The sequence below is a fragment of the Bufo bufo genome, chromosome 2, assembly GCF_905171765.1.
Source record: "Bufo bufo chromosome 2, aBufBuf1.1, whole genome shotgun sequence".
NCBI lineage: Eukaryota > Metazoa > Chordata > Amphibia > Anura > Bufonidae > Bufo > Bufo bufo.
In genome coordinates, this window is record NC_053390.1 from 348,054,560 (window position 1) to 348,068,845 (window position 14,286).

Genomic DNA, 14,286 nt, shown 5'->3' on the forward strand with positions numbered 1-14,286 from the left:
TGGGGGCTATGGGGGCTAATTGGAGGCATATGAGGTCTAATTGGAGGCATATGGGGGCTAATTGGAGGCATATGGGGGCTAATTGGAGGCATATGGGGCTAATTGGAGGCATATGGGGGCTATAGGGGCTAATTGGAGGCATATGGGGGCTAATTGGAGGCATATGGGGGCTATGGGGCTAATTGGAGCCATATGGGGGCTAATTGGAGGCATATGGGGGCTAATTGGAGGCATATGGGGGCTATGGGGCTAATTGGAGGCATATGGGGGCTAATTGGAGGCATATGGGGCTAATGATGCATAATGGGGGCTAATGAGAGGCATCATGGGGGCTAAATAGAGACACAATGGGGGCTAATTAGACTATTAGAGGCATATGGGGGCTAATGAGGCATATGGGGGCTAATGAGGCATAATGGGGGCTAATTAGAGACATAATGGGGGCTAATTAGGCATATGGGGGCTAATAAGAGGCATAATGTGGGCTAGTGAGGCATAATGGCTTATAATGGGGGCTAATAAGAGGAATAATGTGGGCTAATGAGGCATAATCGCTTATAATGGGGGCTAATGAGGCATAAGGGCTGATATGGGGGCTAATGGGAGGCATGGGGGCTGATATGGGAGTGATGAGAGGCATAACGTGGGCTAATGAGAGGCATAATGTGTCATCCACAGATGCCCCCATAACAGTGTGTCTTCCACAGATCCACCATAACAGTATGCCTGCGCACTGACGAGAGACAGAAAGAAGGGGAAAGAATCCGCGGAAGCAAGCAGAGGACGGCACAGCAGACGACTGAATAGCTTCTTTTGTAAGTAAATTGTTTTATTATAAATGTATCCCTGCATACCGCAATTCTCTCGTATTTTGTAATCTTATTTATACATACTTATTTTGTTTTTGCCCCCCCATTTTTGACTGTGGTATCTTTGTGCCCCCCCCTATATATTGTTCCTAGAGTCGCCACTGCCGCGGGCACTGGCAGCCTGGCTGTGACGACCGTCACTGGCAATTTTACTTGCATCCCTGTTCTCTAAAGGGGTGGTTTTAGGGGGCGGTCCTAGGGATGGGTAGGGGTGTGGCCAAATACCAGCACCCACCCACCTGGCTACTCCCTGTCCCTATGGGGATAACAAGGGGTTAACAACAAATTGTGGCACTGCAAGGGTTAATACTTGCAGGCCAGGGATATAGACAGGGATGTAGCCGTGGGTTACAGGTTAGTGTAATACAACAAGGGTTAACCCAAGATTGGTGGGTTAACACAGGGTCAGTGCTGGTACAGGGGTACAACAGGTATAGAGCAGCAGTGAAGGGGTTAACACACTGCTGTAGGGGTACAAGGCAGGGGCAGTTCAGCAAGGGGTTAAATATCAGGTGGGATACAGGGTTGCAGAGCAGGTTTTACTGCTACTTAGCCAGCTTGTTTGTCTCAACTTCCTCCATGGGGAACTGTTCGGTCCATCTTCCTTCATGGAGCTGCTCCCATGTGTGTCTCTGTTTGTTGTCCAGTCCCAAGAGAGAGATCCTTTGTCCTGGCTTGGGCTAATATGAGCATAGCAGCCCACCTCCCCCTCTTCAACCTAAGGTGCAGGGATATAACATCATCGTGTGCATGTGACGGAATGCATGCACTCAGAACAGATAACTGGCCCCCTGAGGAAGGTGGGGGCATGTTCAGCCCTGCTGGAGATGTTTTCCCAGAATGCAAGAAGATCTTAAATGATCCCTTGTCTTTTGAAGTGACCCAGAGCTGGACATGATTGTCCAGCCATCTGGTGTCACTTCCCTCGCAGGAATGCAGGAGGATTAGGCTGGGGGGGGCACCGTGACTGGCCGCATTTAGGTCTATATAAGTATCTATTTTTATATATATATATATATATATATATATATATATATAAAAGAAAAGTCCAATGGGAGCACCAACCAGGATGCGGGTGTAAGGTCCAAAGTAGGGTGACGGCAATACCCGATAATTTAGAGACGAAAAAAGTAGGGCTGCACTCCAAAGTAGTGGTGAAGTGAAGGATTTTAATCACCCATAATATGGCAAACTTGCGACGTTTCGGCTCACAAGAGCCTTCCTCAAGCATAGAGACAGTGAAAGTGAATGCATATAAAAGCATATCATAAGTGACCAACCAATCACAATGTGGTTACAATTAAAGTTAAATTGAATACATCTGTTACAAATAAATAAACAAAGTGCATGTGCATAAAGTGACATGTGCCGTGCGATCCACAATCTCAGGATAATATCCCTTTGTGCAGATCAAACATATAAAAAACATCAAATTCATATCGATTTGAATCATAATTGAAATTGTAATAAAGGTGATGAAATATAATGGATGAGGATCATAAAAACTAAACCTTAGGCAGCCATGGCGCCCACATAGACCATCGCGTTCATTGAGCGTCTCAATCTCTTCATTGCGCATGTCCAGACAAACGTCATCATGTGTGTCATAGTATTTCGATGCGACGCATGCGCTCTGCAGAACCGAACTGAAACTGCCATTTTGCATGACGGCAAATTGCCCTACGGTTACTATTCGTATTCATTACATAAATGTTGACTGTATAGGATGTCTCCTGAACGAAGTATATAGCCGCGGTAGGGATCTCCTACGTGAACCAGCATATGGATCGGGATCCCGCCCTGTCAAGATGGACACCAAACCATAGGGTCGTATGTGTCAGAGGGGGACACCTCAATGAACCCCGCTGACACTAATAGCCCAATTGCTGGCAATAACGCAGCCGTAGAGGGGTACTCCCTCAAAATTACAAAGACAGCATCACACCAAAGAATAATTACATGTCTGGAATTGCGCATAAAAGAGAGAACGCTGATGTCACCGCCGGGCCGCATCGCTTCCAAAAAAGGCAAAGTTCAGGGGTCCGCATCCAGTATTGTGCAGGTTAAAATCTCTAAAAGGCAAAGAGAAATTCATACATTAGTTACTAAATAAATATTATATTGTATATGAGTTACAAGTAGTACTTTCACAATTCTCCTGAACTATCATACATGTATGAGAAGGGTAAAAACCACATGTACAAAGAAAATCAAAGTCAACCCCAAATCTAGGGACTCTCACCTGAACTCAACATTAAGACCTCTAGGGTGCAAGCTATCCAGAACATATATCCATCGCAATTCTCTTTTCTTTAACATTGCTAAACGGTCACCACCTCTTCTGGGAAGTGTAATCTGGTCAATTATCCAGCATCTTAGATCCCGTTCAGTATGTTGAAGGGATCTAAAATGTCTGGAAACTGGTAAATCCGTGCGCTTTTTCCTTATTGAATTTCTATGATTATTCAACCTCAATTTCAATTCTGTTGACGTTTCTCCAACATATATTAAATTGCAGGGACATGCCAACACATAAATCACATATGATGAAGAGCAGGTTAAATGACATTTAATGGGATATTCTTTTCCTGTGGATGGATGTATAAAAGACCTGGATTTACAAATGTGGCGACAATTGACGCAGTTGAGGCATGGGAAACATCCCAGCCCTGAGTGCGTCAATGTTCGCTGTATACTGCTTTTTTTAGGACCTACATCTGCTCTGACTAAATGATCTTTGATGTTTCTATTTTTGCGATATGATAGAAGAGGGGGAAGTCTTAACTCAGGAACATCTTTAATGGATCTGCTTAAAATACTCCAGTTGTCTTTCAAGATCCGTACTATCGCCATACTACAATCAGAGTATGTGGACATGAACGGTATCCTTTGGGTCTTTTGAGAAGCAGTTTGTACTTTTTCTATGTTTGCATGTAATATTTTACTTTTTTGTTCATCTAACAATCTACGAGGATACCCCCGTTCCTTGAATTTGCCTGCCATCATTTCTAGTGTAGTTACTAACTCAGCCTGATCTGATACAATGCGCTTTGTACGCAAAAATTGTGAATGAGGGAGATGTTTAACCAAGCTGCGAGGGTGGTTGCTTTCAAACCATAAAATCGTATTCTTGTCGGTCGACTTGACAAACAGACCCGTACAAATTGAACCATTAACCAGTTTGACATTGGTATCCAAGAATGACAGTTGTGTTTTGGAATAAGATACTGTATATTGAAGATCCGGATCAATACCATTAAGGTATATATGAAATTCACTTAGTTGCATTTCCGTACCAGTCCACAGGAGGAAGACGTCATCTATGTATCGCCACCACCTAAGCACATGTTGAAAGTGGTGGGATACATAGATAAAGTCCTCCTCCATGTGGCGCATATATATATTTGCGTACGTTGGGGCCACATTTGACCCCATCGCAACACCACGTTTCTGATTAAAGAAAGTGTCTTGGAACAAGAAATAGTTGTTCTCAAGAATCAATCTCAACAGAGTATTGATGAAATACTTTGTATTCTGTGTTATAGGCGAATCATCCAAATATTTATTGACTGCAGCGATACCCTTCTCGTGTCCTATTGATGTGTATAAAGATACAACATCAAAGGACACAAGAGTTAAAGACTGCACATCACTGACATCAACTGCTCTCAATTGTTGCAGAAAGTCCCCTGTGTTTCTAATATATGATTTTCCAGCTGTCGAAAAATCTCTTAGTATCTTGTCAAGGAAAATAGCTATTCTGCTAAAAACAGAGTCTGTACCAGAGTCTGTTGTATCTTTATACACATCAATAGGACTCGAGAAGGGTATCGCTGCAGTCAATAAATATTTGGATGATTCGCCTATAACACAGAATACAAAGTATTTCATCAATACTCTGTTGAGATTGATTCTTGAGAACAACTATTTCTTGTTCCAAGACACTTTCTTTAATCAGAAACGTGGCGTTGCGATGGGGTCAAATGTGGCCCCATTGTACGCAAATATATATATGCGCCACATGGAGAAGGACTTTATCTATGTATCCCACCACTTTCAACATGTTCTTAGGTGGTGGCGATACATAGATGACGTCTCCCTCCTGTGGACTGGTACGGAAATGCAACTAAGTGAATTTCATATATACCTTAATGGTATTAATCCGGATCTTCAATATACAGTATCTTATTCCAAAACACAACTGTCATTCTTGGATACCAATGTCAAATTGGTTAATGGTTCAATTTGTACGGGTCTGTTTGTCAAGTCAACCGACAGGAATACGATTTTACGGTTTGAAAGCAACCACCCTCGCAGCTTGGTTAAACATCTCCCTCATTCACAATTTTTGCCTACAAAGCGCATTGTATCAGATCAGGCTGAGTTAGTAACTACACTAGAAATAATGGCAGGCAAATTCAAGGAACGGGGGTATCCTCGTAGATTGTTAGATGAACAAAAAAGTAAAATATTACATGCAAACATAGAAAAAGTACAAACTGCTTCTCAAAAGACCCAAAGGATACCGTTCATGTCCACATACTCTGATTGTAGTATGGCGATAGGACGGATCTTGAAAGACAACTGGAGTATTTTAAGCAGATCCATTAAAGATGTTCCTGAGTTTAGACTTCCCCCTCTTCTATCATATCGCAAAAATAGAAACATCAAAGATCATTTAGTCAGAGCAGATGTAGGTCCTAAAAAAAGCAGTATACAGAGAACATTGACGCACTCAGGGCTGGGATGTTTCCCATGCCTCAACTGCGTCAATTGTCGCCTCATTTGTAAATCCAGGTCTTTTATACATCCATCCACAGGAAAAGAATATCCCATTAAATGTCATTTAACCTGCTCTTCATCATATGTGATTTATGTGTTGGCATGTCCCTGCAATTTAATATATGTTGGAGAAACGTCAACAGAATTGAAATTGAGGTTGAATAATCATAGAAATTCAATAAGGAAAAAGCGCACGGATTTACCAGTTTCCAGACATTTTAGATCCCTTCAACATACTGAACGGGATCTAAGATGCTGGATCATTGACCAGATTACACTTCCCAGAAGAGGTGGTGACCGTTTAGCAATGTTAAAGAAAAGAGAATTGCGATGGATATATGTTCTGGATAGCTTGCACCCTAGAGGTCTTAATGTTGAGTTCAGGTGAGAGTCCCTAGATTTGGGGTTGACTTTGATTTTCTTTGTACATGTGGTTTTTACCCTTCTCATACATGTATGATAGTTCAGGAGAATTGTGAAAGTACTGCTTGTAACTCATATACAATATAATATTTATTTAGTAACTAATGTATGAATTTCTCTTTGCCTTTTAGAGATTTTAACCTGCACAATACTGGATGCGGACCCCTGAACCTTGCCTTTTTTGGAAGCGATGCGGCCCGGCGGTGACATCAGCGTTCTCTCTTTTATGCGCAATTCCAGACATGTAATTATTCTTTGGTGTGATGCTGTCTTTGTAATTTTGAGGGAGTACCCCTCTACGGCTGCGTTATTGCCAGCAATTGGGCTGTTAGTGTCAGCGGGGTTCATTGAGGTGTCCCCCTCTGACACATACGACCCTATGGTTTGGTGTCCATCTCGGCAGGGCGGGATCCCGAACCAGATCCATATGCTGGTTCACGTAGGAGATCCCTACCGCGGCTATATACTTCGTTCAGGAGACATCCTATACAGTCAACATTTATGTAATAAATACGAATAGGAACCGTAGGGCAATATGCCTTCAAGCAAAATGGCGGTTTCAGTTCGGTTCTGCAGAGCACATGCGTCGCATCGAAATACTATGACACACATGATGAAGTTTGTCTGGACATGCGCAATGAAGAGATTGAGACGCTCAATGAACGCGATGGTCTATGTGGGTGCCATGGCTTCCTAAGGTTTAGTTTTTATGATCTTCATCCATTATATTTCATCACCTTTATTACAATTTCAATTATGATTCAAATCGATATGAATTTGATGTTTTTTATATGTTGTTTGATCTGCACAAAGGGATATTATCCTGAGATTGTGGATCGCACGGCACATGTCACTTTATGCACATGCACTTTGTTTATTTATTTGTAACAGATATATTCAATTTAACTTTAATTGTAACCACATTGTATTGGTTGGTCACTTATGATATGCTTTTATATGCATTCACTTTCACTGTCTCTATGCTTGAGGAAGGCTCTTGTGAGCCGAAACGACGCAAGTTTGCCATATTATGGGTGATTAAAATCCTTCATTTCACCACTACTTTGGAGTGCAGTCTTACTTTTTTCATCTATATATATATATATATATATATATATATATAGATGTACAGTCGTGGCCAAAAGTTTTGAGAATTACATAAATATTGGAAATTGGAAAAGTTGCTGCTTAAGTTTTTATAATAGCAATTTGCATATACTCCAGAATGTTATGAAGAGTGATCAGATGAATTGCATAGTCCTTCTTTGCCATGAAAATTAACTTAATCCCCAAAAAAACTTTCCACTGCATTTCATTGCTGTCATTAAAGGACCTGCTGAGATCATTTCAGTAATCGTCTTGTTAACTCAGGTGAGAATGTTGACGAGCACAAGCCTGGAGATCATTATGTCAGGCTGATTGGGTTAAAATGGCAGACTTGACATGTTAAAAGGAGGGTGATGCTTGAAATCATTGTTCTTCCATTATTAACCATGGTGACCTGCAAAGAAACGCGTGCAGCCATCATTGCGTTGCATAAAAATGGCTTCACAGGCAAGGATATTGTGGCTACTAAGATTGCACCTCAATCAACAATTTATAGGATCATCAAGAACTTCAAGGAAAGAGGTTCAATTCTTGTTAAGAAGGCTTCAGGGCATCCAAGAAAGTCCAGCAAGCACCAGGATCATCTCCTAAAGAGGATTCAGCTGCGGGATCGGAGTGCCACCAGTGCAGAGCTTGCTCAGGAATGGCAGCAGGCAGGTGTGAGCGCATCTGCATGCACAGTGAGGCGAAGACTTTTGGAAGATGGCCTGGTGTCAAGAAGGGCAGCAAAGAAGCCACTTCTCTCCAAAAAAAACATCAGGGACAGATTGATCTTCTGCAGAAAGTTTGGTGAATGGACTGCTGAGGACTGGGGCAAAGTCATATTCTCCGAAAAAGCCTCTTTCCGATTGTTTGGGGCATCTGGAAAAAGGCTTGTCCGGAGAAGAAAAGGTGAGAGCTACCATCAGTCCTGTGTCATGCCAACAGTAAAGCATCCTGAGACCATTCATGTGTGGGGTTGCTTCTCATTTTAAGGGAGTGGGCTCACTCACAATTTTGGCCAAAAACACAGCCATGCATAAAGAATGGTACCAAAACACCCTCCAACAGCAACTTCTTCCAACAATCCAACAACAGTTTGGTGAATAACAATGCATTTTCCAGCACGATGGAGCACCGTGCCATAAGGCAAAAGTGATAACTAAGTGGCTTGGGGACCAAAACGTTTACATTTTGGGTCCATGGCCTGGAAACTCCCCAGATCTTAATCCCATTGAGAACTTGTGGTCAATACTCAAGAGGCGGGTGGACAAACTCCAAGAAGTGATTATGAAAGAATGGGTTGCTATCAGTCAGGAATTGGCCCAGAAGTTGATTGAGAGCATGCCCAGTCGAATTGCAGAGGTCCTGAAAAAGAAGGGCCAACACTTCACATACTGACTCTTTGCATAAATGTCATGTAATTGTCGATAAAAGCCTTTGAAACGTATGAAGTGCGTGTAATTATATTTCACTACATCACAGAAACAACTGAAACAAAGATCTAAAAGCAGTTTAGCAGCAAACTTTGTGAAAACTAATATTTGTGTCATTCTCAAAACTTTTGGCCACGACTGTATGTAATATAAGGGACATACACACATCTATATATAACAATATATACCTGGGGGACAGCCATGGACGTATATATATATATGCATGTAATAACTGGGGCATACATACATCCATATATAGACATCCCCTAATATAAGCCCATATACACACACATACAGATGTGTGCAATATAAGGGGCATACACACATCTCCATATATACATATACACACACACACAGACCTGGGCCCACTGGCGATGCAGGGCCAATATATACAGTATATGTATATATTAAAATACACATATACATATATTTGCAATATACCACTTCCCTCTACTCTACAGTTCATAATGGATGCAGATGGTTGTATTGTCAGTAACAGAAGAGTTTTTGCTGAACCCTGCAGGATCAGGCAAAAACACAAGTGTAAAAGTAGCCTTACCAGATATACGACATCCATTGATTCGCTGCTGTCAAGTCTAGAACTTGCCTCCTCATAGAAACTGATTAAATTAGTTTGGCATGACCGATCCCTCATGAAGCCATGCTGATATGGCGTTATTTGCTTATTTCCGTTGAGATGCTCTAAGATAGCATCTCTCAGAAAACCTTCAAACAGTTTACCCACAACAGATGTTAAACTTACCGGCCTATAGTTTCCAGGCTCTGTTTTTGGACCCTTTTTGAATATTGGCACCACATTTGCCATGCGCCAATCCTGTGGGACATTCCCTGTCAGTATAGAGTCGGCAAATATCAGAAATAAGGGTATGGCTATGACATCACTTTATTCCCTTAGGATACGGGGTTGTATGCCATCCGGTCCTGGCGATTTGTCTATTTTAATCTTTTTAAGTCGCTGTTGTACTTCTTCCTGGGTCAGACAGGACACTTTTAATGGGGAATTTATTTTGACATTCAGCATTTCATCTGACAGTTTATTTTCCTCAGTGAATACATTGGAGAAAAAAATATTTAACAGCTTTGCTTTCTCGTCGTCGCTCTCTGCAACTCCCCCCTCATTACTCTTTAAAGGGCCGACACCTTCAGATTTATACTTTTTAATAGAGGTGGGACGAATCCAAATTTTTTCGAATCCAAAAAGGTTCTCGAATATATCGAATCTTTCGAATCTCGAATCCTACGAATCCTGTACATAATTGTGTGAACGCACGGTGTAAGAAACAAAGTCAGACTGCGTCAGTTTGTCTGAACCTCCACCTCCCAGTCACGGTCGCACCCTATATGACCGCGATGACCCCTGCTCCTATCACTGCAGAACATACAGGGTAATACAGCCACATACCTCTTACATCCAGTGACGTCTCTTGTAGATGTTCTCTTTCCTCATCTTCTCCTTTCGGACCTTCAGACCAGACACCAGTTTTCAGCCATTTTTCATCTCTGCAGCTTGACAAAAAAAAAAATCTTAGTTTACTACTTTTCCATCATCCTCCCATCTTCTGGACAAATCATCCTAACACCCCCAATACTGTGCCGCTGTGCTCCCCAATACTATACTGCAGAAACAGATAATACCCCTGATAATACTAGTACCACACAGAGCCCCCCATATAAAATACCCCTTCTTTGTGGCCTCAGTAGATGCCCCCACAGTGCCACCCAATAATGTGCCAGTAAGTGTCCCCATAGATGCCCCCCTAATCATGTGCCAGTATCAAGTGCGGAGTGCCTCTCTCCTCCCCCCATGTGCCGGTATCATAGTGCCATCTCCCCCCCAATGTGCCCGTATCATAGTGCCATCTCCCCCCATAATGTGCCCGTATCATAGTGCCATCTCCCCCCATAATGTGCCCGTATCATAGTGCCACCTCCCCCCATAATGTGCCCATATCATAGTGCCATCTCCCCCCATAATGTGCCCGTATCATAGTGCCATCTCCCCCCATAATGTGCCCGTATCATAGTGCCACCTCCCCCCCATAATGTGCCCGTATCATAGTGCCATCTCCCCCCATAATGTGCCCGTATCATAGTGCCTCCCCCCAATGTGCCAGTAGTATCATAGTGCCTCTCACCTCTCCCCCTGGCATTCACAGACCCCCCCACCCCATAACAGTGCCATCCACAGACCACCCCACCCCATAACAGTGCCATCCACAGACCCCCCCATCCTATAACAGTGCCATCCACACCCCATAACAGTGCCATCCACAGACCCCCCCACCCCATAACAGTGCCATCCACAGACCCCCCATCCTATAACAGTGCCATCCACACCCCATAACAGTGCCATCCACAGACCCCCCCCACCCCATAACAGTGCCATCCACAGACCACCCCACCCCATAACAGTGCCATCCACAGACCCCCCCATCCTATAACAGTGCCATCCACACCCCATAACAGTGCCATCCACAGACCCCCCCACCCCATAACAGTGCCATCCACAGACCCCCCATCCTATAACAGTGCCATCCACACCCCATAACAGTGCCATCCACAGACCCCCCCCACCCCATAACAGTGCCATCCACAGACCCCCCCACCCCATAACAGTGCCATCCACAGACCCCCCCACCCCATAACAGTGCCATCCACAGACCTCCCCACCCCATAACAGTGCCATCCACAGACCCCCCATCCTATAACAGTGCCATCCACACCCCATAACAGTGCCATCCACACCCCATAACAGTGCCAATCACAGACCCCCCCACCCCATAACAGTGCCATCCACAGACCTCCCCCCACCCCATAACAGTGCCATCCACAGACCCCCCCACCCCATAACAGTGCCATCCACAGACCCCCCATCCTATAACAGTGCCATCCACACCCCCCCCATCCTATAACAGTGCCATCCACACCCCATAACAGTGCCATCCACACCCCATAACAGTGCCATCCACAGACCCCCCCACCCCATAACAGTGCCATCCACAAACCCCCCCATCCTATAACAGTGCCATCCACAGACCCCCCCACCCTATAACAGTGCCATCCACAGACCCCCCCACCCCATAACAGTGCCATCCACAGACCCCCCCATCTTATAACAGTGCCATCCACAGACCCCCCCCACCCTATAACAGTGCCATCCACAGACCCCCCCACCCCATAACAGTGCCATCCACAGACCCCCCCCCTTACCCTATAACAGTGCCATCCACAGACCCCCCCACCCTATAACAGTGCCATCCACAGACCCCCCCACCCTATAACAGTGCCATCCACAGACCTACCACCCACCCCTTAACAGTGTCATCCACAGACCCCCCCATTGCCGCTCCAGTAGTTATATAATGTGTAATTGTGATTAATAATCATGCTGCCCCCTCTGTGTGTAGTATTACATTCAATAAATCTTACTTACAGCCGGCTACTGCTATCTTAACAGGCCGGCCGGGCAGACGAGCGGCAGCGTCACTGACTGACGTCACCTGCCTGAGCCGCCTGCTTTATGAATGAAGCGGCGCAAGCAGGTGACGTCAGTCTGTGAAGCTGCCGCTCGTCTGCCCGGCCGGCCTGTTACGATAGCAGTACTAGCCCTGTAAGTAAGATTTATTGAATGTAATACTACACACAGAGGGGGCAGCATGATTATTAATCACAATTACACATTATATAACTACTGGAGCGGAGGGGCCGGAGCACAGTGAACGCAACGGCCCCCAGCTCCGCCTCCCAGTCCCTCCCACCAGATTCGTCGGATTCGTTTCAGGCAAATTACGTCTGGATTCGAGTCCACGAATCCCACGAATCCAGCAAGATTCGAGGGATTCGTGGATTCGACGAATCCCCCGTCCCATCTCTACTTTTTAACATTTATATAATTGAAGAACATTTTAGGGTTAGTTTTACTCTCTTTGGCAATTAATCTCTCGGTGTCTAGTTTGGCTGCTTTTATTTGTTTTTTACATGTTCTATTTTTTTCCTTATATTTTTCAGTGCTTCCGTGCTACCCTCCTGTTTTAGTGTTTTATATGCTTTCTTGTCATTTATTGCTGTCTTTACAGTTCTGTTTATCCACATTGGTTTCTTTTTGTTCCTAAACCTTTTATTCCCATACGGTATGTACCTCTCACAATGAGATTTTAGGATGCTTTTAAAGATATCCCATTTTGTGGCTGTATTTTTATTTTTGAGGACTTTGTCCCAGTTAGTTAGGCCTATGGCCTCTCTTAGTTGGCTAAATGTAGCTTTTTTGAAGTTTGGTATTTTTGTTCCTCCCTGTAGAAACGCTCTTTTGAATGATAATTGGAAGGTTATTACTTTATGGTCACTATTTCCCAGGTGTCCCCCAACCTGCACCTCTGTTGTTCCGTCAGGCCTATTGGTTAATACTAAGTTCAGTATGGCCGTCCCTCTAGTCAGGTCCTGAACCAGTTGGGAGAGGTAATTTTCTTTGGTTATTGCCAGGAACCTGTTTCCTTTATGAGATATACAAGTTTCAGTTTCCCTGGGTAGTTGAAGTCCCCCATAATAACCACCTCATTATGATTTGCCGCCTTGTCTATCTCATTTAGTAGTAGATTTTCTGTGGATTCTGGTATATTAGGTGGTTTATAGCAAACTCCTATTAGTAATTTATTATTGTTTTTATCTCCATGTATCTCTACCCACAGTGACTCCACATGTTCATGTCCCCAGGGGCGGATTAAGTGCATGATAGGCCCGGGGCTGTTTACCCAACTTGGGCCCCTCCCTCCATTTTAGTTTAGTTTTTCTTTCGTACGAAGAGGCTGCGGTGCTTCATGAGCGCCACAGTCTCTTCCTAAGCCATATGACATCTTCAGACTAAAAAAAATACCCCAAATTGGGTCCTAAACTGAAAAATTTGGTCGCCAAATTTAAAATACATATAATTATAATAAAAAAGACATGGAGGAGAATACAGCACCACATACCTCTTACATCCAATCCTTCTCTTTCCTCTTCTCCTCCATTTGACCCAGACCACCATGGCAAATTCTTTCAGCCACATCTCGTCTCTACAGTTTGTAACACAGACACGTTAGATTTCTCAATTTTTCCATCAACCTCCTCATCCTGGTGTCCCCACAGTGTCATCCTGCTGCCACCCCCAATACTGTGCCCGTTTTGTTCCCCAATGTCCAAGGTACTATACTGCTGAAATAATTGTGACCCTAATAGACAGAGTCATTTATCAAACTGGTGTAAAGTAGAACTGGATTTCCAAAAGAGCTGTCAAATATGAAAGGTGGAATCTGATTGGCTGCTATGGGCAACTAAGCCAGTTCTGCTTTACACCAGTTTGATAAATTACCCCAAATGTTCCTATAGTGTCCACAGCAGCTATAATGTCCCCTAGAGTGCCCGAGTAATAATACCACCCTCTATTGTGCTCCAGGCAATAATCCCTGTATAGTGTCCCCAAAAATAATAGAATTGCCCCTACAGTGCCTCCCCAATAGCAACACCCCCATATAGTAATTTCCACCACACTGCCCCATATAGTAATTCCCCCATAGTAATTTGCCCCCAAACTGCCCCCATATAGTAGTTTGCCCCCACACAGTAATTTTCCCTACATAGTAATTTGCCCCACACTGCCCCACATAGCAATTTCCCCCACACTGTCCCCACAT